Source organism: Canis aureus, chromosome 30 (genome assembly GCF_053574225.1).
Source record: "Canis aureus isolate CA01 chromosome 30, VMU_Caureus_v.1.0, whole genome shotgun sequence".
Classification (NCBI taxonomy): Eukaryota; Metazoa; Chordata; class Mammalia; order Carnivora; family Canidae; genus Canis; species Canis aureus.
The window spans coordinates 34,243,183-34,270,828 of NC_135640.1; the positions used below are offsets into that span (position 1 = coordinate 34,243,183).

At 44.8% G+C, this 27,646-nt stretch overlaps 1 protein-coding gene and 1 long non-coding RNA gene across 9 annotated transcripts in view; one reads left to right on the plus strand and one right to left on the minus strand.

The window, feature by feature from the left end:
- The window catches only part of RUNX1 (RUNX family transcription factor 1), a 254,199-nt gene that overhangs the window by 185,543 nt on the left and 41,010 nt on the right, over positions 1 to 27,646 (minus strand). The gene's annotated exons all lie outside the window — the stretch shown is intronic.
- On the plus strand, positions 6,035 to 26,679 carry LOC144301897 (uncharacterized). Of its 3 annotated transcripts, none has more exons than XR_013368796.1 (7): positions 6,035 to 6,442; positions 7,707 to 7,806; positions 20,098 to 20,165; positions 20,265 to 20,460; positions 24,477 to 24,621; positions 25,081 to 25,271; positions 25,733 to 26,679. It is a non-coding gene; the product is annotated as an uncharacterized LOC144301897 (long non-coding RNA). The 3 variants fall into 3 exon arrangements; XR_013368798.1 differs by having other exon boundaries at positions 6,035 to 6,381; XR_013368797.1 differs by lacking the exon at positions 25,081 to 25,271.

Genomic DNA, 27,646 nt, shown 5'->3' on the forward strand with positions numbered 1-27,646 from the left:
ATAATGGAGCTGTGGTAATACTCTTCTGATTTCCCACTGAAAGTTGGATATGAAAATCTCCAACAGTACTATACAAACTTCTCATTAAACAAATAAATAAAAATCTGGAGCCCTTGGACCTGGCACCAATGGATTGGTCTGTGTGGACCATCTTAGCTCACCTGGGAATGGATTATTTTTTCCTAGAAGTGTATTTGAGAGCCTGAAAAGATTTGTTAATTCAGTGTCTACCATTGCATTATTTATGGGTTTAATAATGAATAGATTTGACAGATCTTTGGATCCATATGAGCCATGGAATTTGGAAGAATATTACTTCCTGCTATATTAATAACTGATTTTTTGTTATGGATTTTACTTGGTAACTCATTTGATCCATTTGGTTTGATCATTTAGGTATTTCAAGACACCAAATGTGGCCTTAAGTTTCATAATGGCTGTGTCTATTTCCTTAGCAACCAAATGGTTCTGAGACTTGTTTTTTTTTTGGTATCTGTAGGTCATTGCCATCAGCACAGTGGGAGTCACCTCCCATCAAACTTTTCTGTTGCTTGAACAAAATCCTGAAAGGATGGGTGTTAGAACAGCTGCTGAACACATAGCTGTAACACAAGGCTGAAGTGTTCAATGCCAACAGTTAGCTCGGTGCATTCATTAGTAAGTGCCCATGCTGAAGACAGCCATACAGACAGAAGGTGCTTCGTTTTATCCAGCAACCACCCAGTGCCTTGTTCCATTTCCTTTACCATATGCATATTAGTGTTTATCTTCTTGAATCGTTAGAACTATAAAATACTGTCCCTTTTCCTATCAAGGATTCAAAACTATCTTTTGCCATATGTTAGCTATAGAGTCTTCTTGGGACAGTCTTTTAAATCCAGTGTTCCGGGACACCTGGATGCTCAGTGGTTGAGCATCTGACTTTGGCTCAGGTTGTGATCCCAGGGTCCTGGATTGAGTTCTGCATCGAGTTCCTGGTGGGGAGTCTGCTTCTCTCTCTGCCTATGTCTCTGCCTCTCTCTCTGTGTCTCTTATGAATAAAGAAATAAAATATTTAAAAAAAGAAATCAAGAGTTCATAAGAAACTACCATTGATATCAGATGTTAGAATGAAGAAGGTGTATGATTGATGAAATACTACTCTTAATGAGAGTCCAGGGTTATCCCAAGACTCAGTTATAAGATCAGAAGATACGTTTGCGTGTGTGCGCATGCATGTGTATGTGAGGGAGAGAGAGAGAACGAGACTGGGTTGCAAAAGCTACCATCCACTAGACTTTTAGCCTCATTGTCAAGTTTTTATTCTTTCTGACAAAAAAAAAATCTAACTTATGGGAAAAAATGGATAATATCTCCATTTTTAAAAATATTACATGAATTCAGAGAAGTTAAGTCATCTCCCAAGATCTCACAGTCAAGAGATGATAGAACCAAGATTTGAAGCCAGGTTGACCTGTTGCTAAAGTCTACTTACTACTTGAGTATACTTTATGCTGTTTCCCAAGGAACATTCCCTTCAGGAACATTCTAAGCACCTTGTTCTATGTCCTCTGTATTTTTTTCTCCCAGCTCACAGATGTCAGGCTGTAAAGGTGCTAAATGTAGAGTGAATGAGGTAGAATTTTTGGAGGATTAAGGCCTTATTGGACATCCAAATCACACCCTATCCTTAAGTCTTTTCTCTCAATATGGCCCTTAGAAAGGTGAAGTATTAGAAGCTTTAGTGATGGTGTGAATCATAGGAAGTGCTAAGCTAAAGTACTGAATGAGTCATTCTTTCCAGAAACATTGGCATTTATTTCTCTAAAACTCTTGATAGACTTTAACAGATAGGATAGAATGAAAAGCTACTTAAAAGATGCTGCTCCTACTATAAATACTAAGATAAATTTACTACTATTAATAACAAATAGCTTCCACTTTTTGACAAGTTGTTATAAACATGTTGAACTATTTGCTTATCAAAACAGTTAATAGCATGCCACGTACCTTCAGGGTGTAAAATAAAAGCTAATCGGAATAACTATAGCGATATACAATCTTAACTGTCTGATCTCACTCACATAATTTTTCTTGTGTTCTGTGTCTACAGCACACATAATTCTTAGACAGCTAGTAGGTTTTAGAAACTGGATAGAGGTGAAACATAGAACCTAGCCAGTCGTTGGATGTGGGGGTGGGAAGTAGGGGTATCAAAGTCAGTTCTCAAGGTTTAGCCCCGGTGACTAAGGGACTGGTGTTACCATTGCCAGAAAGAGGAGAGTTGGAAAGTCTGAGAAAAGATGGTGAATTAAATATGGGACACATTTGCCTTGAGGTTTCTTGGGGTGATGTCCTGATGATGTGTTCAGGGATCACTTGAAGACTCAGCCACAGCTTCGAGGTGGGCTTGCCTGGAGGGCCAGCACTGCGCATCACAAGACTACAGCATTCAAGGCAGAAGTGAGGAGATCCCCAAAGGGGAAAAGGTGGACCAGATAGAGAAGAGAGTCTAGAACAAGGTCTAGGACACATCTGGGGCAAGAGAGAGGGAAGAGTGGCAGAGAAGGAATTGTGGAAAAAGTAGTAATAGTAAGAGACAAGTAATCACCACAGTGTGAAATAACAGGGCCAAGGGGTAAGTTCATATTCTTTCAAAGAATGAGATGGCCTAGATTGTTGGCCTCAGAGGAGCAAATAAGTTAGCTCGATCTCAGTATATCGTTGTGCACCAGAGGGTCCCACGTGAAGGCAGAAAGAAAGGAGGGAAGTGCAAAGAATCCCAGAGCTGGGCACAGTCTGCCCATCACTTCTCTGTGGAGGAGATCGTCACAGTGGCTACAACTCTCTGGTGTGCCGTGGAGGAGAAATGGTTTGTAACCCACCATTCCAAAGGAAGTGGGGGCAGCAGGGAGAGGAGAAGGAACGTCTGAGTAAATGAGAAAGGCATTTTAAGACAAGAGACACAGCGTGTGGAGTGGGACCAAGAGTGGAGGAGAGTAGAGAAGGGAGAGGGGCGGATGAAGAGCTGACATAGCAGGTTCCAGAGGAAGCAGAGGGGTTTGAGTGGGGGAACACATTACTTCCCACCTCTGTGGAAAGAGGTGGAGCAAATATGATATTCCTCAGAAAGAAGGCACGTAAATGAACAGCTAGATGGCATCTCAGGAAGGAGGGGGTGAACAGGTGCTTTCCTCAGTACTCACTACTCTTCTCAAGAATATAAGGGGGGAGAAGATCTTCCCAGAGGAAAGGCTTTCTGCAACCTAGGGTCGGGCTGAACAGCTCTTAAAGATACAGCTTGGTCGGGTGTTTTGCATGGATAAATTGGGCATTGAATGCAGGGGTTAGAAGAAAATAATTTGTGTCAAAATAGTTTGTGATTCCAATAATACTTAGAATACTAACAATAAAAGCAGAGAGAGTAAGTTGTAGGATGTGTACAAGGGAGGTGACTTGCAGCAGTCATTCTATGTGACCAAGTAGTGACAGTAAGGAACTAGGAACTGAAAGGCAGAGGGTATTTCATGTGAATATTAGGTCAACAGCCCTTTATTTCCCCAGGGCCCATCACAGGGCCTTGCAATAGGGTTGATCGGGGTGGGGAGGTACAGGCTACTGGTGATGGAGCCTGGGGTCAGGCCCATTATGGTGGGATGATGATTAAGGGTGCTGGCTTGAGAGGTGGCCAGAGGCATTTGGGGTCACCATGAAGGTGGCAGGTATAATCAATCGGGGTGAGGATGGTAGACTGAAAGGACTAGAGGCTGTGAAGGGAGGAACATTCCAGAATGTGAGCTCGTGGCAATGGTACCATTTTCACTTAAAAAGCTAGCAGCCTATGGCAGCATTAAAACACTTCAAGGCCAACTGTGCTTCACCCCCATCCCGATTCCCTACTTCCCTACTGTGTTTGGCAGTCTATCTGAGATACAACTGTTTGACCAGACTCTATACACTGATAATTTACGTCCTTGGATGCTGCCCATTGTTTCACCTTCCAGCCTGCTGCGTATTAACTTCCAATGCTCTTTTCATCAGACCATGCCAAGCCATGTGTCACAGATGGGCACCATTTGTTTTCTCAAACGTGAAAGTTGAAAGGTCAAGATTCAACATCACACAAGAAGATTTTGGTATGTGGAGGAGGTTCCAAAGTCAAGGCCAGGAATTACTAATTCTACAAATGGGGCAAAAGGTGATGTGGGAGGAACATGAGCCATGGTCCCTAGAGTGTCCCCCAAATATTCATGTCTGCCTGGAATCAGAATGTGACCTATTTAGAAAGAAGATCTCTGTGGATGTGATTAGTCTGAGTTGTACCGGATTACGGTGGGCTCTAAATCTAATGACTGTGTCTTGGTAAGAAGAGGAGACACACAAAACACACAGGAAGGGTGTCATGGGAAGACAGGGACAGAGCTTGGGGTATTGCAGCTACAGTCCAAGGGGTGTCAAGGATTGCCAGGGGCCACTAGAAGCAAGGAAGGAGTCTTGCCTAGAGTTTCAGGAGGGGGTGTAGTCCTGCCAACACTTTGATTTTGGATTTCTAGCCTCTAGAAAATTGAGACAACACATTTCTGTTGTCTTAAACCATCCTGTTTTGCGAGAATTTGTTACAGCGACCCTAGGAAACCAATACAGTCTTCTGACTCTGATGACTAAGCTTTTCACTGCCCAGCTGGAAGCTTCTCTCAGGAGGCCACGTTGCCCCTGGAGCCTGTCCCGATGTAACCGGCGTGATTTAAAGTCTCAGGAAGCCTCGTCCCAGAAGGCTTCATGCCCAGGTCAATGTATTTCTTTGGCCCGCCCTTGTCATTACAAGGTTCTGACTTACATCTTTGCTCCTTTGAACTTCAATCAATGGCCGCCCCAGGGACGTTGTTTTGACTACCCCTACGTTTTCTAAACTCCCCACTGTGTGGTTTCCAGGTCAGACAGTCAGGCTTTGTTCAGTGAATCACTGCCCAAAGAGTCCATTAAATCTCACTGGGCTGCCTTGCGGCCTGGCTTCAGTGACTTAGCGAGAACAGGGGCATTTAGTGAGTTCCTGAGGAAAGCCAGACATTGGGGGGGGGGGAGCAGTGGGGGGGGGACCCAGTGCTGACACAGGGCAGGGAACACGGATTAGGGAGCTCAAGATGGCAAATGACAAATGGAGGCACCAGGAACTCAGCTTCCTGGCTTGGAGAGGCGCGGCTGATTCCTGACACACTATTTCAGGACCTGAAAGAGAAAGTGGGGGGCTTTGGAGATCACTCCGCAGAGTGTGCATGTCAAGGGGAGATGAGACATGTGTTCGCACCACCGTCCTTCTGCCGCAGGGATGGGAAAGAATCACAGTGTGAGTCTGGTCGTGATCTTTATGGTGGGAGGCTTCCTTTGAAGTCTGACATCACTGAAAAAATTCTCATAAAACCAAAAAGGAAAAAAAGAGTATCTCATCCTGGCTAGGAGCGCACCCAAGAATATGGAAATGAGAAATGGTTACAGCTCTCTGCAGAGACAGGAATGGACAGAACCTGAAGTCACTCAGGAAGAGAAAAGCTAAAGAAAAACCAAGATTTCTTCCAGGGTCTGGGAAGTGCTACCTCTGTGGCAGGCTTGCTGTTGAGGGGAAGAATCTGGTGTGAGGCCTGGAGCCCCAGAAAGAGGGCCAGCTCCCCCTCTGATGCCCCAGTGGCCAGGGGCAAGTCAGAGAGCCTCTAGAAACCTCAGTCTCTTTTTCTGAGAATGGGGCTGCTGGCCCTCTCTTCCCTTGCAGGGTCGTGTGGGCTTCCAGGGAGACAGTTTCCCTTCCAGGGAAATCTCTCTGTACCTTCCCAAGCATCTTATAAATATACACAAGTAAGGTCAGGTACCCACTGACGCTGGTTCCAGGATGCCTTACGTGATCTCGTTTATCCGCACCGAGTCGGGCACCGGCTGAGTGGGCGGCTAAGGGTCCCCACAAAAGCCCAGCTCCGGGACCCCTGGTGGGTTGGGACTGTTGTTTCTTTCCTTGCATCAGCATTTGTGACATGCATCAGCATTTGTGATGCGTTTGTGACACAGCCAGGAGGAAACAGGCAGGCAGAGAGACAGAGACTGCGTGTCCTTTCCAGAGCATCAGCAGGGCCTTCCCAGGGGCTCCAGATGGGCCAGCGCCCTGCAGACCCCAGGGAAGGGAATGGCTGGAGCCCAGACGCCCAGTGCGCAGCCCTGGCCCCTGCTTTCCTCTGAGCTACGGCATCACTGAGTACCGTCCCAAACTGTGTTGTGAGCACCCACGTTTCTTCCTTTGGCTGCAAGGGCCTGTCTTTTCATTTCCATCCGGCACAATTTCCTAGATGCTTCCTCCGCCACGAAGCCTGGCCTGAGCCTGCCCTAGCGCACTGCATGTCCTCTGGGCCACCATACCTTGTTAGTTCTGCTCACTGCTTGCCTCCGTCCTCCCCGGTGCATCCGTTAACTCTAAAGCTAGGTGGTGACTCAACCTATTATGATTATTATTTGGGTGCCGTCTCTCATGCCTTAGTCTTGTCCCAGATGCAACACCCTGCATGTGATGGTTAACAGTTGGTAGATTCTGATACAGTAGCTACTAGTGGGCAGGGCAGCTTTGAGCCCCTGGGGGCTCCCACATCCTCAAAGGGAGTGGTACCAACAAGTATAGGTTCAAGTAAATGGAGAGATCCATTTTGTATCTTTGGTGCCCTAAACTCTCCTCATACTGACCTTTGTCACTCTATCTTATTTAGGGCAGCCTATTATTTATTTTGTACTAAAGTGTAAATGACTAATAATTTACCCTTGCCTGGGAGAGCTGCCTTCTCAGAGCTAACTTAAACTTGAAGATGAAGGCCTAAGGTTGTGCTAGAAGGTCAGTGAGGGAGAGGAAAGTATTTTTCTAGGATGAGGGCCTTCCCAGGCTTCTGAAATCACCCCCTTGGGCAGCTGCCTGGCGTAATGTGCCCCTCGGTTAATGTAGTTTTTCTCAGTCTAGGCTGCTCAGGCCACTCTGAAGACGATCCCTTTCTCTCTGGACTCTCTCCACCCAGCCTAACTTGAAAGACATCAAATCCACCCAAAGTAGCTTCAGGGTAAAGTATGGAAGTCTGTGGGCTGCAGGCATGTCTGTTCTGGCATAATATAAATAAATGCCTTTGTGCTGTAAAAATTGAGGTATCTAATGAGAGTTTTTACTGAGCTCTTTGGCTTGCTGTAGGCAGTGATGCAAAAGAAATCCCAGGGTGTAGATTGTAACAAGGCCGCATTCCTTCTTGTTGACCCGTGGGCCCTACCAGTCAGATCTGCAGAATGGGGAGAGAGCAGGGGATATGCTTTCAGGCACCAGATTCCTTAACCTTTCTCTACTTCGATCTCCTCATCCGTCAGGGGGTCCTGCTCAGAGGGTGGCAGCAGGAGGAAATGAAATGACATGCACAGAACATCCAGCTCAGGGGTGGAAGCCCAGTGAATGAACTATTTTTTTTTCAATTGCTAGGCTCATTTCCTGTCCTGAGCGATGACCCTAGGATTTATTTATCTGTTTAAGGACGAACTTGGGTTTCTGAGATTCTATCCCTTTGCTGTTTTACTGAACAGCTCCCCTCCTGAGAGGTTGCTCTTTATGTCACTTTCATTTGGAGAACCCCTGACCATCTGGAAGGACCAGATGGGAAAATGCATCAGGGTGAAGCATTGGTAGATCGGGGGGAAAAGAGGATCCTTTTTTTTTTAATCAGAGCCTCTACAATGACTTTGCTTGTGATGCAAGTAAGACCTAGACCCTACTAACCATGGAAGGCTTGCAGACAAGGTGATTCTTTCCAGAAGCTTCCCCAGGTAAGAGCAGGAATCCTTGGAATGGTAGAGCTGCATGTGTGATAGTGGGTCACCACTATCACTTTGATAAGGCCTCTTATCAAAGAGAACAAGGAATGGGTATTTGCTGTACTGGGGAAAAATCAGCAAATACAATAGTTCTAGTCATCAGGGTAGATCGGAAGGATGGGTTTTAGTCAAAAGCTTTTGAGATGGTGAGCCTCAGTTTCCTGTGGCTATCCTATCACGAACCAGGGTGACCTATGCACACACACATCTGGTATGTCTCTGTTAATAGATTCCACGCTGAGAGACAGGGAATGGGATTTTGTTGATCCATCCATTCTTTTCCACAGAAATGGACAAAAGCTCAGCAACTTTGTCACAGGATGTATCAGCACCATGCTTCATTTGGGATCAGAATGTCTTGGGTAGCCCATATCTGCTCTGAGGGCTGGACAGTTCAAGAGAGCACTGAGACATTCTGACCAGCCAGGAGTTTAGGGACTTGGATGCCATAGACTGAATATCTGTCTTTTGTCCCCAAAGTCATGTTAGTTCCTGATGTCCAGTGGGATGGTATTTGGAGGTGGGGCCTTTTTAGGAGGTGATCAGGTCATGAAGGTGGACCCCTCATAAATGGGATTAGTGCCCTTATAAAAGAAACCCCAGAGATCTCCCTTACCCATTCCACCATGTGAGGTTACAATGAGAAGACAGCTAACTCTGAACCAGGAAGAGAATTCTCACTAGACGCTGACTCTGTCAACACCTGGATCTTGCACTTCCCAGCTTCCAGAAGGGTGAGAAATAAACACCTGGTGTTTATATGCCACCCCGTCTATTGCATTTCTGCTATAGCAGGCAAATGGACGAAGACGGTTGAGAGCTAGAGGTGACCTTGGAGTTGGAGACCTCCCTGGCTGTGGGGCTGGTGCAACCCAGGGGCTCAGCTTCTGTGACGGCACTTCATCTGCCTCTCTGCTTATATCCCAGCTGCAGTTCTTGCCTTGGGCTTTAGTCGTCTCAGACTGACTGGGCATTTTCTGGATATGCCAGGTCCCTCCCTGGCCCCAGGTCCTTGAACATACCTTACCTCCACCTGACACTCCTTTCCCCCGCTTTTTCCCTTTGGCTAAATTCTCCTAGATAAAGTATAGCCCCATCTGCCATCACCTCCTTAGACAGGTTGGGTGTCCCTTCCTATACTTGCTGGCTGACTTTGTGGGTCAATTCCCTTGTCTGTCACCCCCAGTGGGATCCTTGATGACAGAGCTATCCACTGACTTACATGAAACATCTATGGGCACTTACTTGGCTGACTTGCCTGAGGTCACACAGCCAATAAGTGGTCAACGGGAGAGTAGCTCCTGTGTCCTATGGCTTGAACTGGGTTGAGTAGCGTCTCCCCAAATTCACACCCATGCAGAAACTCAGAGCATGATCCTCTTTGGATAGAGGGTCTTTGCAGAAATAACTTCATACAGTGAGGTCATGTTAGCTCTAAATCCAGGGACTGGTGTCCTTATGAGGAGAGAAAACAGAGACGCACAGAGGGAAGAAGGATGGCCCTGATCATGGGTAGAGATTGCAGTGATGTAGCTAGGAGCCAGCGGTACCAGCAGAGGTTACGAAGAGGCACAGAAGGATTCTCCCCTCAAGCCTTCAGAGGTGGGGTGGCCCTGTTTGATTTCAGACTTCTGGCATCTGGTACCGTGAGAGAAAAAAAAAAAATCTCTGTTGTTTTTAGCCACCCGGTTTGTGGTCATTTGTTACGGCAGCCACAGGAAAGTAATAAAGTACTTCGCAGAGAGTGAAGGGAGTGGTTTCTCTAGGGGCTGTGGCATCCCCACCCTTTCCCAGGATGGGGGAGACGGCCAGGAGGCCTGCTTTCCCTGGAAGCTCTGCCCAGTGATGGGCGTGGTGGGAGATTCCCAGGCTGCTCACACACTGCACAGGCCTGCCAGTTCCTTCACAAGATGGCATTTTGGGAGCGACATGGTGCTGAGCACCAGACAGGAGACTGGGGCACCTTCCAGGCAGCTGGACTTTGGGAAGACCCAAAGCACCCACTCACTGCCTCTATTTTCCTTTTTAACAAATGGGGCCTCTAGGGGAACATGAGCCAGGCACTGTTCTAGGTCCTGAGGGTACAATAGGCAAAGAGGTTGACCACAGTCTCTGTCTCCAGGAAATTAGCCTTCTGGGGGACAAGGTCATGAATCAGTCACTAAACAAACAAGTGATGATTTCTAAGAGCCGTCACGGATATGAAGAAAAATCTCCTTCTCGAAAGATAAAGAGGTTTCATGAAATGAAACATTACAAATAAAAACAAAACAAAACAAAAAAGCAAATTGAAGGGTGATGTCCTTTGTCTGTGTCAAGGATCGCACATTCACACCAAGGTTTGCATGGTGGTCTAGGCAGAGCTCAGACTCTGGCGGTCCTTGGCCCGGTGGCTGGGCTTTATAGGACAGCGTACCTTGTGGCCAGACTGGCCGTCCAAGTCTACTTTCTCCATCATGGGGCCAGCAATGAAAAAGATGACTGGACAGGCAGTCTGCCCAGACCTCAGGAAGAGCAAGGCTCCCCTGGGCCGCTTCTCCAGGCTGAGCTGGCAACAAGGCCAGCAGTTCCCCGAAAGGGCCACTCTCCTGCCCTGCCAGGAAGAGAGCCTGGGAGGGGGGTGGGGGGAGGCGCTATGGGGAGCACCCGTGTGAGGTGCCGGGCACTGGATGTGCCTCTGGTTTGGCAGATGCCATCACCCTTGAGGGTGCTCCTCTGGTAGCTGCTTTGAGAAAGACGCATGGAGCCAATTTCAAGAGCTTTCAAAGTGTCCAGGAAGAAAAAAGGCAAACTTTCCTTCCTTCTTTTTTTTTTTTTTAAGATCTTTCTTTCTCCCTTCCTTCCTTCCTTCCTTCCTTCCTTCCTTCCTTCCTTCCTTCCTTCCTTCCTTCTTTCTTTCTTTCTTTTCTTTTCTTTTTCTTTTCTTTTTCTTTTCTTTTCTTTTCTTTCTTTTCTTTTCTTTTCTTTTCTTTTCTTTTCTTTTCTTCTTTTCTTTTTTTTCTTTTCTTACTTTCTTTTCTTTCTTTGACAGACAGACAGAGATAGGGAGTACAAGCAAGAGGGGCCGTGGAGGGAGAGGGAGAAGCAGGTTCCCCACATGAGCAGGGAGCCCGATACAGGGCTCGATCCCAGGAGCCAAAGGCAGACACTCAACCGACTGAGCCACCCAGGTGCCCCAAGACAAACTTTTCAAACCTAGTATGTAAGCCTTAGACATACTCCCCCATAAACATGGATACTTTTAAATGCAAGCAAAGTGACTTAGCTGTAGAACAAGGTAATATAAAATATAGGGACTATTAATCATAAGATCATAGAAATCACTATTTTTTAGAAATATTTTTCTTAAAAAATATTTTTCTTTATTTATTTGAGAGAGAACAGTGTGAGAGAGAAAGCGAGAGAGAGAGAGAGAGAGAGCACATGAGGAGGGGGGAGGGAGCAAAGGGAGAGGGAGAAGCAGAGTCCCCACTGAGCAAGGGAGCCTGATGCAAAACTCAATCCCAGGACTCCAGGATCATAACCTGGACTGAAGGCAGATGCTTAACCGACTGAGCCACGCAGACGCCCCTAGAAATCACTATTTTAAAATAGAACCATTTTATTGGGATCAAACAAAAACTGTGAATTAGTGACTTTCCACTTGATATGACTTCTCTGGTTCAACACCCCTACGCTGGTCCAGGGCGGGGTTGGAGGAGATTGGTCTATTTGCTTGACCCTAGACATACACAGTGGCTGAGGAACTGGGGAGGGGGGAGGGCTTCAGGGTAAGAACTGGAATAAATGCAATGCACTAACTGCTTCCATACCAATCACTGAGATTCCCTACTTCCTAATCTCCCTAAATGCTGATTTGTCTCCTACCCTTTGAAGTCAGGCACGTGGCTTTTGCGGAAATCATGATCCCTCTGAGATGGCGAGTGATACGCCCAACGGTCTCAAGAGCCCATTGTGCACCAAGAGAAAGCTCCTCTCCCCTCAGTGAATGGGGAAGAATAAAATGAAGGCTGTGATTGTAGGAAACATGGGAAATTGTCATTTCGACAATCATCAGATCACTGACTCGTTCCAGAGCAACCAGGAGGAACAAAATTTCTTTGCTTTGCCATTCAGATGAAAAAAAAAAAAGTTAGAAATATTCTTTGAAGAAATGTCACCACCTTGGAGGAAGGATAAGACATTTACCCAAGATGTAAATGATCTGAATCAAATGATCAGTTGTCTTTTTCCTTTGGTAAGGACACAAGAAAGGGTTTTGCATCTGAAGCCTTTGCACACGTGTATTGACATTTTTATGCTTGTAGACAAACTGGTCAATGGGTGTAGGTTGACCTGAGAGAAAATCAACAGTGGCACGAGTTTTTTTCTTTTTCTTTTTGTATCTATTTAAGAGGATGGGTGTCAACTAAACCAACTATGGCCAACATTTCACAATATATGTAAGTCGTGTCATTGGCTGTCTGCCTCGGACCAAACCAGCACTGCACATCAGCTGTATCTCAATAAAACTAGACAGGAAAAAATAAAAAGAATGGAAGAGAAAGCAACAAAAAACATTGGCATGAACTTCCAACGTCCATCGTGCCCCGGGAGCCTCTGCTCTCGCACACCCTCAGATGCCTCAGCCAAACTCTGGGGCGGTTAGTTTGGTTTCCTGACTGGAATTGCGACACCTCTGCCACAGAGAGTCTTCGAGCTCCAGACAGGCCCGTGAACAGGGTGTCAGGAAGTCCGAGAAGGCATGAGTCAGCTCAGCACTGGCAACCGGGCCACTCACTGGGGCTGGGAAGGAAACTTGACCAGTAGCCGAAGTCAACCAGGGGCCCAGAGCAGGGCGGGCGATGCTCGGAAGGCGGCCTGGGTGAGAGGAGAGGTGGGGGCCTGGCTCCGGAGCACCCCGCCAGCGTGTCCCCGTGGGCCCTCCGCACCAAACTCCACCCTTCCCAGCAGAGACTTTCCAGCCTTTTCAGCTCTGACCGCAAAGGGTGGAATTTAATGGCCTGAGAACTCATTTCTCGTTGGTTTTGGTAAACTCAAAAATGATAGAAATGAGTAATATGTTAAAATCATCTTTTTTCCTAATTGAAAAATAAGTATCACAATTCTGTTTGCGACTTAACTCCTTTGGAATCAGGCTTGTAACTTTCTGGGAGGGAATTGGAGATGCAAACGTTACCAAGGCTATAATTTATGTGCTGTCCTGTGTTGTCACAGGACGTGGTTTATAGTCAAGGCCATTTAGGGAGCAACGTTCTCCTACGTTCTCAAAACGCTCGTGTAGGTATGGCTTTCTACCTTAGGTTTCCTCTCTCTGCCTTTCCTACCTTTTAGAATCCCCCTGCCCCCGCCCTCAGTGTAGACTTGCTTTACAGGATTTTGAACATGAAGAATTCTTTGAAGTTGTGGGTCTGTTTTCCCAACACCTAGACCTTGAACCTGCTATGTCCGCAGCCCGTTCCTAGGTGTGTAGAATAAAGGAACCCCAGACTTGGTCGGGCTGTGCATTTGTGGACTGGGGATCCCCACCTATGAGACAGGAATTCCCTCTAGAGCATCATCACCTCAGAGGACCCCCCTCCCCCGGGATCAGGACCAGGCCCCATATTCCCTCCCACCACTTAGCTCAGCTGTGCTAAGATGTGGCTCTGTGCTGAGGAAGAGAGGAGGAGGGAATTCAGCTGTGGGGAAATGAGAGAAGTGCATGAGAGGAAATAAAAGGGTGACCAGGAGAGGTTAGCCCCAGTAGATGGGGCTGCTGGTGTGAGTGCCTGAAGAGGGAAGGCCATAGGGATGCTCTCCCCTAGTTCCCGCCTCTGGCCTGTGGCCACTCTTCCTCCAGCCGCAGGGCCGGTCTATGAGGTCAGCCCATCACACACTGTTGAGGGTGCTGCATGCTGTTGGGACTGGGAAGATGGAAACTATGGCCTAAAAGCAGAGTTTCTGGAACAACGTCAATCTTCTTTTTTTTTTTTCCTTTTTTTTAAAGATTTTATTTATTTATTCATGAGACATACAGAGAGAGACAAAGAGAGACAGAGGCAGAGATGTAGGCAGAGGGAGAATCAGGATCACTGCAGAGAGTTCAACGTGGGACTCTAACCCTGGACCCAGGACCCAGGATCACACACTGAGCCAAAGGCTGACGCTCAACTGCTGAACCACCCAGACACTCCTCAACGTCGACACTTCTTATTTTTATTTATTTATTTATTTTATTTATTTATGATAGTCACAGAGAGAGAGAGAGAGAGGCAGAGACATAGGCAGAGGGAGAAGCAGGCTCCATGCACCGGGAGCCCGATGTGGGATTCGATTCCGGGTCTCCAGGATCGCGCCCTGGGCCAAAGGCAGGCGCCAAACCGCTGCGCCACCCAGGGATCCCTGACACTTCTTAAATAATAGTTAGCTTGAAAGGAAACACCAAACTCTTCCCTCTATGGGTCCTCCCTGCTTCACTTCCTAACCTATCTCCTCTCTAGTAAAACGGGAAGTGGAAAAAAGTTAGAATCGCCAAGATCCTCCTCACAGAAGGTGTGCGGTACGTTCCCTAGAAACTTGAGCATTCCTGCAGTGAGACTTTCCCCTGGCCTTATCGCTTTGCTTTACACTGTGGGACCAAGAGGCTAAAAACAAAACAACAAAAAACTCAAACCAAAACATGAAAACAAAAAAAAAAGGTTTTAGATCTTGAGCAATAGGACATAGATACTATCAAAACATTTTTGCGAAATTAGAAACGTTGCCTTATTTTTTATAGGGTTAACTTTGGAGATGAAAAAGTACTTTGGAATTTAGGATTTTTTTTTTCTTTTTTCAAAATTAAAAATCTCCTTAACCAAACTACAGAAATTTGCTTGAGAGAAGAAAATGCCTAAACTCGTACTTTCCACAATGAGAAACACATTCCCATGGCTTTCGGCCACTTTTCGTCACCGTGCGACAGGCTACAATTGCATTCATGTATAATGAGTTAAAAATATGAATGAAATCTATAAATGTGTTAAAATAAAGTCATGGTTTAAACATCCTCCCCTGCGCAGAAAGAGAGCATTGGAGGGGGCAATGACCTCATGATCGTTTCTGAGTGTCAACCCCAAACCTGACCTCTCGTATGTAATTTCAAACTAAGCGCCACAGTTTGACAATTAAAAAAAAAAAAAAAAAAGAAATTAAAAATAGACAGCCTCTATTGCTGCAGCGAGATAGGGCTGCCTAATGGCTGGGAGCATGTCTCTTCCTGCAGCGTTTCTGGCCTTGAGTCCACAGGGCGCCCGCCAACTTCAAAGGAAGCTGTAGGAGATGGTGTGTGGAGCAGCAGATAGCCCGAGGAAGGGGGGACCCTTCCCTTGCCAAGGCGAGTTGCTAAAATTAGAGGGTGAGGTTGTCTCAGCCCTGGTGGGGATCTTGCTGATCCGCTGCTTTAATCGATGACGGAACCCTTATTTCTTTAGAGACCCTGCAAAGAGCAGGGCTTGTGCAACAGGCGGGATGCCTTTCTTTTCGAGATCCTTCTCTGTCCTGAGCTCCTGCTGCCGATATTTCAATCAATTTCCTCTTGCTTTGGGGCTCAGCGCAGATGGGGAGCAGCCAGGCATGGCTCTTTCCCTCCGGGCTTTCTAAGGTGGTTTTTAATAATCTGAGCCCATCGTTGGCTCTCCCTGTCCTTGTTCATCTGGGGTGCTGTCGTACGGGCTTCATTTTTGTCCTTCTCTGTGTATGTGGGATGCATGTGGGAGGTGGGCTCTGCGAGGCAGGGTAGGAAGGGTCAGGGCCAGCCTCACACTGGGGCTGAGCATGTGGTCACCTGCGATGCTTCCCCCTTTACCTCCCTCTCCACCTGCCTTACCATGACACAAGCATCCGAACAGCTGCCACTGGAGATTTATGCTTTGGGGTGAGCATTGCCCCCCCTTCTATGCTTCTCTTTCAAACTCTGAGTCCTCCAGGAAGGGGTTGAGTCCCTTAAAATTAATATCTTTGCTACCCCGATTTCCTCTCCAGAAATATTTAGGGAAGCGAGACTGGCTAGAAAGAGGGGATGGGGAGGAGAAGCAAGGCGTTTAGGAAAGGGGACCTGAGTGGGGCCACCGAGATCAACCCCATTTCCCGGAGAATGTCCCCTGTGGCTTCCTCAGGAGGACCACACAGTGTCCAGAGACCACTGCGTGACTTTCGGAGATAACAGGGACAGTTCCTGTGACATCCGCTCCCCTCCCCCTGCATCATCTGTCCTCCTCCTCAGAGGATCTCTCTCTAGCTCTGGGCGCCCGGAGCCTCAGCTTTGCAGGGTGAGGAGGGAGCCAGAGCCCCAGGGGCCCGGTCCTCATTTCGCCTGCTTCTTTTTTTCTCAAGACGAAACAACCCACAACACCCGCCCCCCATCCCACTGAATATCCACCCGTGGAGTACAATCAAGAAATCTGTGTTCCAAAGCAAAACCCTTCTCTTTGAAGGATCCAGTCTTTACTGCTCGGCCCCACAAACAGGAGATTTAATAGACCTGACCTGAGGCAGGCATATGGTACTAAGTAGGTCTGTTACGAGGTGGAATTGGTGACTTGCGGTGGCTGTGAAGCATCGGGGGCCTTGAATTCAGGCCTGTGGGTGAGCAGGGCATAAACAGCTGGGCAGAGATGGCCCTTAATCTCATGCCAGCTGGACCCAGAGATGGGGCTCAGAGGCTGGAGTGCTCGGGCTGCTCTTGGCAGAGGTTCCAGAAATGATCCTGGTGGCAACGAGAGGCTGTGGTTCCAGGCCTGCCCCAGAATAACACACTGTCAGCATATGTTAACAGGCCGCCTTTTCCCCAGAGATCACAAAATGCATTCCATTTAGTGTCTGTTTTGCAAGTGTTACTATCTGTGTTTTATGGGCAGCAAAAGCAAGATACAGCAAGGCCTTTGAGCTGTGCCATGTGAGTATGAGTGGTTACGGGCTGTCCTGGGAGACCTCGCTTCCTGAGTCTCAGGCTGGTGCACAACAGCCTTCCCTGACCTCTCTAAGCTCCTTCCAGAATGATCTTTCTGGTTTGCAGATCTCAGGGCCTGGTGAGAGTTAAAAGGCACACGTGTGTTCTGAACTCCCTGGAAGAGAGAGTAGTATTAAAAACACACACACGATCTAGTGTTCATAGTGTTCAACATGTGCGGACATAGATGAAAGGGGACGGCTGTTTCAGTGCTGGGTTTTGTGACCACACGTGGTTAGGCCTTCCCCCTTAGGAAGTGCATGAAAATGAAGGGAAAACCCGGCTCCTTCTTCTCTGTTGGATCTTCTCTCCCATCAAGCACAAGACCATGCAGATCCTGCTCTTTCTTCCTTTAAAAATGTGACCATCCCATCAGACTAAATAGAAAGATGAACTTGTTTGGACTGATGTTAAGTGACATTTTCCAAATTATTTCAGCTGGATCTACCCAGGTTGAGCTGCATCTTCATTGGGCAGAGCAAAAAAAAGCTTCTCACCAAGAAAAAAGTCAGTTACAAGCCATACTTGTAACATCTGACTCTAACACAAATGATGCTTGTCAATTAATTAATTAATTATTTTATTTTAAGTAGGCTCCACCCCCAGCATGGGGCCCAACTCGGGGTTTGAACTCACCACCCTGAGATCAAGATCTGAGCTGAGATCAAGAGGCAGATGTTTAACCTACTGAATCACACAGGTGTCCCCACAAATGAGTCTTTAATTATAATCCAAATGAGGACAAATGATTTCCAGAGTTAGAATTAGCAATATAAGACCAATAGAAGCCACATGCGAGACTGAAAGATATCTAAGAGATTTTTAGGATGGAGCCTGAAGCAACTGCTTAAAGGGAAACTCAAGTCTATACTGATTTTTTTTTCAAATCTATAAGAAAGACGATCCCACAAATTTCACTGAAACTACTGTTTAACAGACAAGTAGTGAACATCTATCACATACCTACCATGTGTAAAGTCCTGTGAGTATACAGAGATGGTTATTTTACAAGTGGCTCTGAAAGTTGGCCACGTTGGTGGCATAACCCAACTTGGTCCTTGGTGTTTGCACTTGTACACATGGCAACAGCTACTCTCAATATTTGGAAATTCTTTGTTATCTCTCTCAACTGTCACATCTTTGCTTCCTAACTTGAAGGGAGTTGGAATTGGAGGCCACTCTTGATGATAGCCTTGCACATACATATAGGGGACAGTTTTTTTTTTTTTTTTAAACAGCCTTATTGAGATAAAATTCATGTATCATATATTTCACCTATTTAAAGTGTAAAAATCAATGGTTTCTAAAAAACATTACAATATTAATTTTGTGAGTAGCAGTAACATATACACAACATTCAATTTCTCATCTTTCCCATTTTGCAGCATATAGTTCAGTGGCATTAATTACGTTCACAGCTGTTATTGGGCAATCATTACCATTTCCTATCACTAAAACTGGTTTATTACTCCAAATAAATAATAAACTAGGAATAGAAGGAAATATAATAAGGGATATCTATGAAAAACCCTCAACTAATATACTCAAAGCCGAAAAACTGAAAGCTTTGCTTCTAATATCAGGAGCACGACAAGAAAGCCCACTTTTGCCACTTCTATGTAACACTGAGCAGGAAGCTCTAGCCAGAGCAGTTAAGCAAGGAAAAGAATTCAGGACACCCCAACTGGCAAGGAAGATGGACATTTCTGCTCATAGATGACATGATCTTTTTTTAAAAAGATTTTATTTGTTCATTTGAGAGAAAGGGTGAGTGTGTGTGTATGAGAGAGAGAGAGCATGAGTGGGGAGAGAGGCAGAGGGAGAAGGAAAAGCAGGCTCTGGGGCTCCATCCCAGGACCCTGAGATCATGATTTGAGTCGAAGGCAGACGCTTAACCGACAGAGCCACCTAGGTGCCCTGACACAATCTTATCTGTAGACACTTAAAGTTTCCACATAAAACATGAGAAATCTAATATACTGATTTAGCCAAGTTGTAGGGTATAAAGCCAACACACAAAAATCAATTGTATCTCTGTACACCTGCAATGAACAATCTGAAAAGGAAATGAAAAATCAATCCATTTACAATCACATCAAAAGGAACAATATACTTAGGAGTCAATTTAACCAAGGGGGCAAAAGATTTGAACACTGAAAATTACAGAACGTTACTTGAGGAAATAAAAGGAGCCTTAGAACTAGTGGAAAGACAGGCCACGTGTATGGATTGGGAGGCTTAACTATCAGTAAGATTATGATCCTACACAAAGCAATCTATAGATTCAAAGCAACCACAACCAGCATCCCAAGGGTGTTTTTTTACAGAAATCAAAAAAGTCATCTTAAGTTTCTGATTGGCTTTTGCACTTGCTATTCCTCATGCAAGGCATGCTCTGGCCCCACATATCTGCAGGACTCCCTGTCTCACCTCCTCCAGGTGAGGTTGTTACCACCTCAGTCACCTGTCATCTTCTCATTGTGGCCTTCCCTCACCACCCTGGCATGTCTGGTCCCCTCTTATGTGCCTTATTTTTATCCGTGGCTCTTAATATCATCTGCCCACAGTGTATATTTTATTTATTTATTTTGTGACTTCTTTAAAAAAATTTTAAAATCAATTAGCTAATATGTAGTACATCATTAGTTTCGGATGTAGTGTTCAATAATTCATCAGTTGTGTATAGTGCCCAGTGCTCATCACATCAAGTGCCCTCCTTAATGCCTGTCACCCAGTTACCCCATCTCCCCACCCACCTCCCCTCCAGCAACCCTCATTTTGTTTTCCAGAGTTAAGAGTCTCTCATGGTTTGTTTCCTTCTCTGATTTTTTTTCATTCGGTTTCCCCTCCTTCCCTTATGGTCGTCTGCACTATTTCTTATTTTCTGCATATGAATGAAACCATATGATAATTGTCTTTCTCTGATTGACTTATTTCACTTAGTATAATACCCTCCAGTTCCATCCATGTCAATGTAAGTAGTGCGATTTCATCCTTTTTGATGGCTGAGTAATATTCCATCATATATACCACATCTTCTTTTTGAACATAAGTTTCATGAGTTCGGGGATTTTTATCTGTTCTCTGCTATATTCCCAACATTTAAAATATATTAGGCACAGAGTAGCCATTCAAGACATATATTTATTGAGTCCAAGAAGGAATGTAAGACATATAAGAAAAGTGAATACATTTGCTCTATTGTTTTTGTAATGAAACAAGACCAGCAAGGGTCTACTATTGGGATTTTTGCCTCTTGCCTTCCTTAACAGAACTCAATCTTACTGTGAAACACGGTGGTGCAAGAACAATACAGCTTCACTGCACACTCAAAGAAGTGGTAAGTTCACATATTTCTTCCTATTTGAAAATCATGTTCACTTTGGGCTGTTTTCAAATGATCAGCTCTCTTTCCAATATCCTACTCCCTGAATTCCAGTATATTTGAAATCATTTCCCGGCCTGAAAAAGTCATCAGGATATCTTAATCCATCCTAATCTTCAATGGCAAAAGACCTGAGCGCATGCAGATGCAGTTATGACTATCAGCAGGACGCCAAGAGCTTGACTTTGGCTGGGTGAGAGCAAATCTTGATATCAAGGGAGCAAGCAGACAGCTGGTAGGAAAATAATGGGTATGTATGCAAGAGCGAAGGGGATGAACAGTAATGGGAGACTCCCATAAGTGGGAAACTTTAGTACGTGTAGACACAACTACATGCCAAACAAATTTACAATTTCACATACTTAACTTGTGATTTTCACTTTGATGATGATGAGTGAACAAGAAGGAGAAAAGCTGTCTGTTAAAAGATGACTCATCTATGTCTTATTTTAAATGGTTCTTGGGAGCGTTCCCCTAAATTACATCACTGACCTCCTGAATCCATGAAATCTCCAGAAGAACAACACAAAGCCACACTTCATGTGGAGGGTCAAACATCCTCATGGCCCCTCATTCAGGCTCAATTCTTGCATTTCTACTCTCAGGGGGCAGCTGCTGCCCCTCGGAGAAGGAGTCCACTGCTCCCTGAGATCAGAAATGAGCACTTCCTACCCAGAGACTGACAAGGCGAATGCCCTGCAGTGAGCACTGTGATCCCACTCATTGGAACAATATCTTTAGAATACCCATGGAGTAAGATCAATGAAAATCAAAACACATATGTTTCAGGGGTTTTCTTTCAAATGTATCATTTTGGTGGAGTATAGATAAGTATCTTCCAACTTTCTGTTTACCCATTTATTCAACCTATTTTCAAAATAACCATATATACTCATTAATCCCACCCATATAAGATTTCTTTGAAGTGGGTAACTTTTTTCACTACCACCTTGCTGTTGAGAAAATGAAAGAATGAGAAGACTCTGGTAGCTACCCTCCGGAAGTGGTACAGTCAAAGCAGGAAGAACTTGGCACAACAGAGCTAATACAGAGGCTGCTCATCTTAGCTGAGCCACCATGGCCACTTGTATAAACTTGGGGCAAGGGACTAATTTGATGCCAGTCACATTTGTGATGGTGACACCCCACAGGATGGCAGAGTGTCTTTGGTTGCGTCAGAATTCTGTTGCATCAAGTAGTTCTAGAAAACAGGAGGCCCAGAAGCTCAAACTGGGACACCCCAAAGAGCTTCATTGCTCTGCAGTAGTATCTTCTGTCAGCATTTTGAATTGCAGACCTCAGCATCATGGCAAATCTCAAAGGACCCTGAATGAAGTCTGTTCCTCACTCATGCTCCATGGAGAACAGCATGGCGATTTCAGGGCCAAGATGAGGAGGTGTCATGAGAAAAGTCAGCAAAGCTCAGATAGATCTCAGTTTTCTTAATCATCCTATCCATGATAGAATTAATCTTTTTTTTTTTCAAGACATGGGATCATTTGAAATGGGGCCTTATCTGGTTCCACTTCACTTCTAGTTCATCCCATTGCTTCTGCACCTGCAGACATCACCACATGATGGGATCATATTCAGAGAAAACAGAAACATTAAATTTTTCAGCTCACAAAGGAGGCAGCACACAGTTCAGGTCCCTGCTCATTGCCTGCTTTCTGGAGAGGTGACTGTCTTGTGATCCCAGGCCAGGCTATCACTTAGACCAAGAGCCAGGCCTCCAAAAGCACATCTTGGACATGATGCCCATATTTCGTATTCGTATCGGTTTCCCATCACTGAGGGAATTTGATTTGGTCCTTTCTAAGATGGGATCGGGAAATTTATATTTTGGTTTAAACATCTGTATCTCCGTGTCTTAAGACAATCTCATCCCTGCCTTTCTCCACCTGTAACATTGACCTCTAAATGTGCCGTCACTGCCCAGTTACTCAAAGAGAAGTCACAGATAGATTTTATTGATCTATACAGAAGTAGAAATCATGTTCCTTATTAAGGTAGGATTTCTTCCTTATGTCAATGTGTTCTCTGCATGTGATAGAGTGATGGGAAAATAGGAAAGATAGAGATAAAAGAGACAGAGACAGAAGAGGGGGGAGAGAGAGAGATAGGGAGAGACAGATGGAGAGAGATATGGAAAAAGAGACACACACAGAGACACAGAAATAGAGAAAGACACAGAATCCTACCCTCCACTAATGCACACACAGGAGGAAAGGAGAGACAGACAGAGGCAGAGACAGAGACAGACAGACTGCATATTACTTTCTAAAGATCCCCCTCCCCCAGCTTATCTACAGTTCTATAAACACCATTAGGATTCTGCGTGACTCATTTTAAATCCCAGAAAATAGTCTCTTCTCTTTTCCAAAGCACCACTTTTTAAATTCCAGAACGGAGTCAAATCGGAGTCAGATTATACTGATGCCCACCCCTACTAATTACTTAATTAATCTGCACTGAGAAACTCCACATTATTTAGTCTCTATTTTTAAGCTTAGGAACTGACAGTTTTCCAAATATACATACTGCTTAAGAGACAGTCTTCACAATCCCAGCCTGGTCCTTGACCCTGAATTGTTTTCCCCTTAAGAGACACTATTCTAGCTGCCCCTTAGCTTCTTTCTTGAAGCTCAGCCTCAGGAGAGTGGGGCCCTAAAAGATACCATGAACCCTTGCCAGTTGGACACTTTTCCTCACTGCTGTGGGTGCTGTACACAGAGGAAGAGCCAGGCATTGGCTGTACCAGGGACCTGCTACCCACCTCATATCTTTTAAGCTTCCTTTGAATTTCATGCCAACACCTCAAGTGGAGGGGTGTAACTATTATGTGATTTTCCTGCTGTACCGGCAGGATTGCTCCATGGCCTTGACATGTTTAGTTACTCCCTGTTCAACCGGAATGCGTGGCAGCCAGCATCCCCACTCCCCTGCTGGAATGACTGGGATTGTGTTTTACTGGCTCAGTATCTTCATAGCTGGGAAGACTTTCCCCAGGGTCTCCAACACTGACTAAGTTTTTCACATCATCCTTGGCAGACTGACCCCAATCTGAAGTCATCCTCTAGGACGAGATTGACAAGATATCTCACCAGCTATGGCCACAAGTTCTTGAAATGTTGAGAAGTTAACATGTCCCTTAGCAGACAGGTGCTGCGCTTCGTAGTTGGCTGTATTGTGTTTGAGAGAGAGGAGACACAGAAAGAGATGGATTTACACACACACACACACACACACACACATACACACACGTGAGATTGGAGATTTAAAAATCTGAATCTCAAAAGATTGGAGATTTAAAAATTAAATGCCCCTAATGTTTTCATGGAAAATCTGCTTTGCTTCCATAAAAGCCTCAAGTAGGTAAACTGAATTCAATATCCTTTACAGGAAGCACAACTAGAAGGATATGCCATCTGGTAAGCCACGTCACTCTCTCTTTCAAGCCTTCCAAAGCATTCCGTGCAACCACCTCCCTCTAGGAACCATGGAGCAGGATTATTTGAATGGCTCAGATGCTAAGGCCCTGGCAATTACAGATACAGATTTGACTCTCTATTCTGTTGAGCAATGTTGGGCAAATGAGGTGAACTTTCTGAGCCTCATGAGGATAACAGTAAGACCAATGTCATGGGTGTCATATATGTATGCACCCAGTGACACTGTATTATTAACCTTTTCTTTTTTGGGATGAGCACAGGAGCATGGAGATGGAGCAGTGCCAGAAAATCCTTTGACTGCAGGTCCCAGCCTGGTGCTTTAGAAAGGCTGTGGCCAGGGCTTGTAAGTGGCCCACGGCCTTTATCCACCAGACTAAAGGTGTTGAAATAACAGAAGAGAGAAGCAAGAGGCCTTACGAAGGAACCTCGTGCAGGAGATCACCCTTCCTCGTCTGCCAGGACAGTCCTGCTCTTGCTGCATTTTGCTTTTGGAAGTGCCCCAGTCAAGAAGACAAATTATATGCTCACTCTCTCTAAGAGTTTCCTTAAGTAGCTTCCAGAGCAGCACTGTCCAATACTGTAGCCACCAACATGTGACTAATAAGCTTTTGAAATGTGGCTGGCCTGAATTGAGATGTGTTCTAAGTATAAAATATAGACCAGATCTCAAAGACTTATGAAAAAATATAAATGATCACATTAGTAATGTTTATATAGGATACATGTTGAGATGTTAATATTTGACTACAATGGCTAAATAAAAATATAAGACAAATTAACCTTACATATTTCTTTTTTACTTCTTTGATTATAGAGAATCAACAATTAAATACGTGAGCTTGCACTATATTCCATTAAACAGCACTATTGTAGACTTTGAGTGCTGTGGATACTGCACACATACCTGCATTGGCCGGATGCTGGTGGCCTGCCAGTGAATTTTCTCTCTGGCTTTAGAGGTAATACCTGCCTGGTAATACCATTGGCTCATTAGATCTCTACTCCTAAGTCCTAGCCTTTGACCTTGGATTTCCTCCATACTGCAGACTCTCCTTTGCACCATGGTTGCATGCCATTGCATGGATGTTCAAAAGGGACCTGAACTCAGTGAGCCTAAACGCCAACCCTCAAACATTCTCAGAAATATTGGCGAGGTCTTAATACAATCCAGAACTATTATTTTATGTCCTAGCTTAAAAAATATTCTTGAACTTCTATGCATCCAAGCTCTTTATCCCGGCATTCAAAACCCTTTATGATCCAGCCCTGCTTTATGAATCCAGCTTTATCCTGTGTTAACCTCACTGCCTCTCCCACCTCCCCTTTCCTCACCACCATCAGATCACACTATTTAACATGAACATGTCCAGCATGCTTTTCCCTCTGAGTCTTCAATTGATATTGCCTTTTACCACCAGTGTTTCCTTCACTGTTTTTATCTGCTTTGGGAGTTCTATGTAACTCAAGGGTGAAGTCAAAATCCACATTCTCTGGAAGTTTTCCTGGCCCTCTCCTAGCTGGAATTGATCCATCTTCCCATATCGAAGAGCATTTTGATCATGACACCATGATAGCACATTCCAGTTGGTTCTGTGTTAGCATCATGCAGGTGAGCACTTTCTTCTCCACCTAGAAGTGGACTTCTTTAGTATTTGGTGCCTACTTATTCATCTTCTGACACCCCCTCCTCGTAATAAGTAGCTCTGATTTCCAACGATCATTTGGAAGGTGCTAATACATGAGGGCAAGTTAAGTCGATGATGAATGTGAGCTTAGCATGTACCCTGGAAGGATGGCTGCCCAGGCTTGTCTTGGCTTTACACTAGGACAATTCTTTGGGGATTGATGAGGAGGGGTCAGACCAAGGTAGCATTTGAAAAGAGAAAGGGAACAATTAGGTTGTGCACATCTTTGTAAGGAGGTTCTCTAATCATGCCATGTCAAAATATTTGTTGAATGTGCATTTCAAGAAAATTTAATATCAAGATCAAACTTTAGTCTTGGTGAGCCCAGATTGTGCTTCAAACTTGGCTTATCCTGGCACTTCTCCCTTCTTTCCCTTTGTTACAGATGTGACAGATGCCTAGAGGTGGACTCAGCTCCTCTGACCACACTGATTATGGAATGATCATTAGAACCATGAATAAGAAGGCTTCTGGAGAAAGATAAAATTACACTTTCATTAGGACATCAAACAGGACCTTGCATGAAAAGAGCTACTGATCCAAAGGGAAAGACAATAAAGGAAGAAAAGGACCTTGAGGCCCCTAACTGTAATGGAGAGGCTGACACTGGGCTTTCAGGAGAGCTGGTCGTGTGTGTGTTGAATTACAGGCAATTATCGGTGGTCTCCCTGTTGGCCCTGAAGAATTTAGAACTGTGTCAAAAGGAAATATGATCTATCAGAAGGGAAATCCTGCTGCATCTTTTAACCCTGTGTCAACTCTGCTGGGTGGAACCTCTCTGTGATGCAGTTTATTCTTGAGATCTTACAAATAGTTGTTGATGAAAGTCAATGTGAGGATAACTTTCTCTCCCAGGTCATATGCTTTGAAGGGGCTAGACTGGGGCTCGAAAAATGCTGAGTGATTTTGAAGACTGAATTAAACCCCACTCATTGTCTTCTCTGCTATCTAGCAGTCTATCTGTAAGGGAGGAAGCAACATTTGTGCACAAATCAAATGTATATTGTTCACCCAAATGATCTTGAGGTACAAGACTATGAAGTCTGGCCTGATTCTTCAGAGAGAAAATGACACTTTGGTCAATGCATCTTTAGTGTTAATTATACATCATTATATTCCTGAGGTATGATGTATTCCATATGAGCATACCAGTTACCTAAACACTCACCAATAAGAAATAAGGGGGACCAAGACAGTTCAGACGCTCCAATGGGCCAGATCAGCTGGAAAACAGTAGACATTCATGTATTCAATGCAGCATATCTTGGGCTGATAGGAGTTGGCTCTGCTTATCCCTGTCCCCAGCCAGGATCCCATAGCAGGGATACAGTACGCTTGTAACTTAGATGAAATAAAGCTTACAGAGAAAAAAAAAATCCAAATGCTTCAGGGATGACTCTTTTTTAGGTTCTTATTTTCCAGGTTGGATTAACATGTTGACATTAACTAAAATGTGGAATGGAGCAAATAGCTTAACATGGCTGTGGTTCAATTCCTCACCTGCAAATCATGAGCAGGTGAGTATATATTGCCTCCAAACTTAAAAGTTTTAGTAGTTTATGTTGAGGCGATGTTAGGTAAACCACCTTTATCTCGATATTCTCACTGAGAGTCTATTCTGAGAGTTCACATGGAAATGCATCAAGGAAAAAAAAAAAAGGAAACGCATCAAGGGATAATGTGAAGAATGAGGTTCTACGTTAGAATTATTCAGGGAAAGCATTTCAGTCCATGATAGTCGAATATTGTTTGGTGATATTAAGTTGGATTCTGTTTCATCTCTGAAATGCATGTTTTGACTTCAAGTTTTCTTCCCCCAGTTAGACCAGACTAGCAAGGCATTATTATTCCATAAACTACTCAGCAACCTTTAAAAAAATACCCAATACTGTGGATTTGGGGGTAATGATAACACGTCCTGGAAATTTAATCTATTAATTAATTTCCTTTTCATTATCATTTCCATCATAATGTTTGCAATAAGCAGAGTCCCAAAGCACCAACAACTCATGCACTTAGAACATTCCTGCTATACATGTCAATAAAGGCACAGCCTTTGTTTATGAGAAGGTCTTTATTTGGTGGTATCTGAATTTCTCTCTCTTCCCAGCTTCTGGAATACTTCTTCGTAGAGAATGATGTTCAATGAAATTGTTAAATGAATCAATGGGTGAAGGAATGGGTGACTTCACCTTCTCAGACCCTCCCCCATCCCTGACAACTTTTCTTCTGAGAATTCTTCTCTACCTCCCCAGCTCTGAGTCACTGAGACAGCCACTACTGACTCATGAATTGTCGC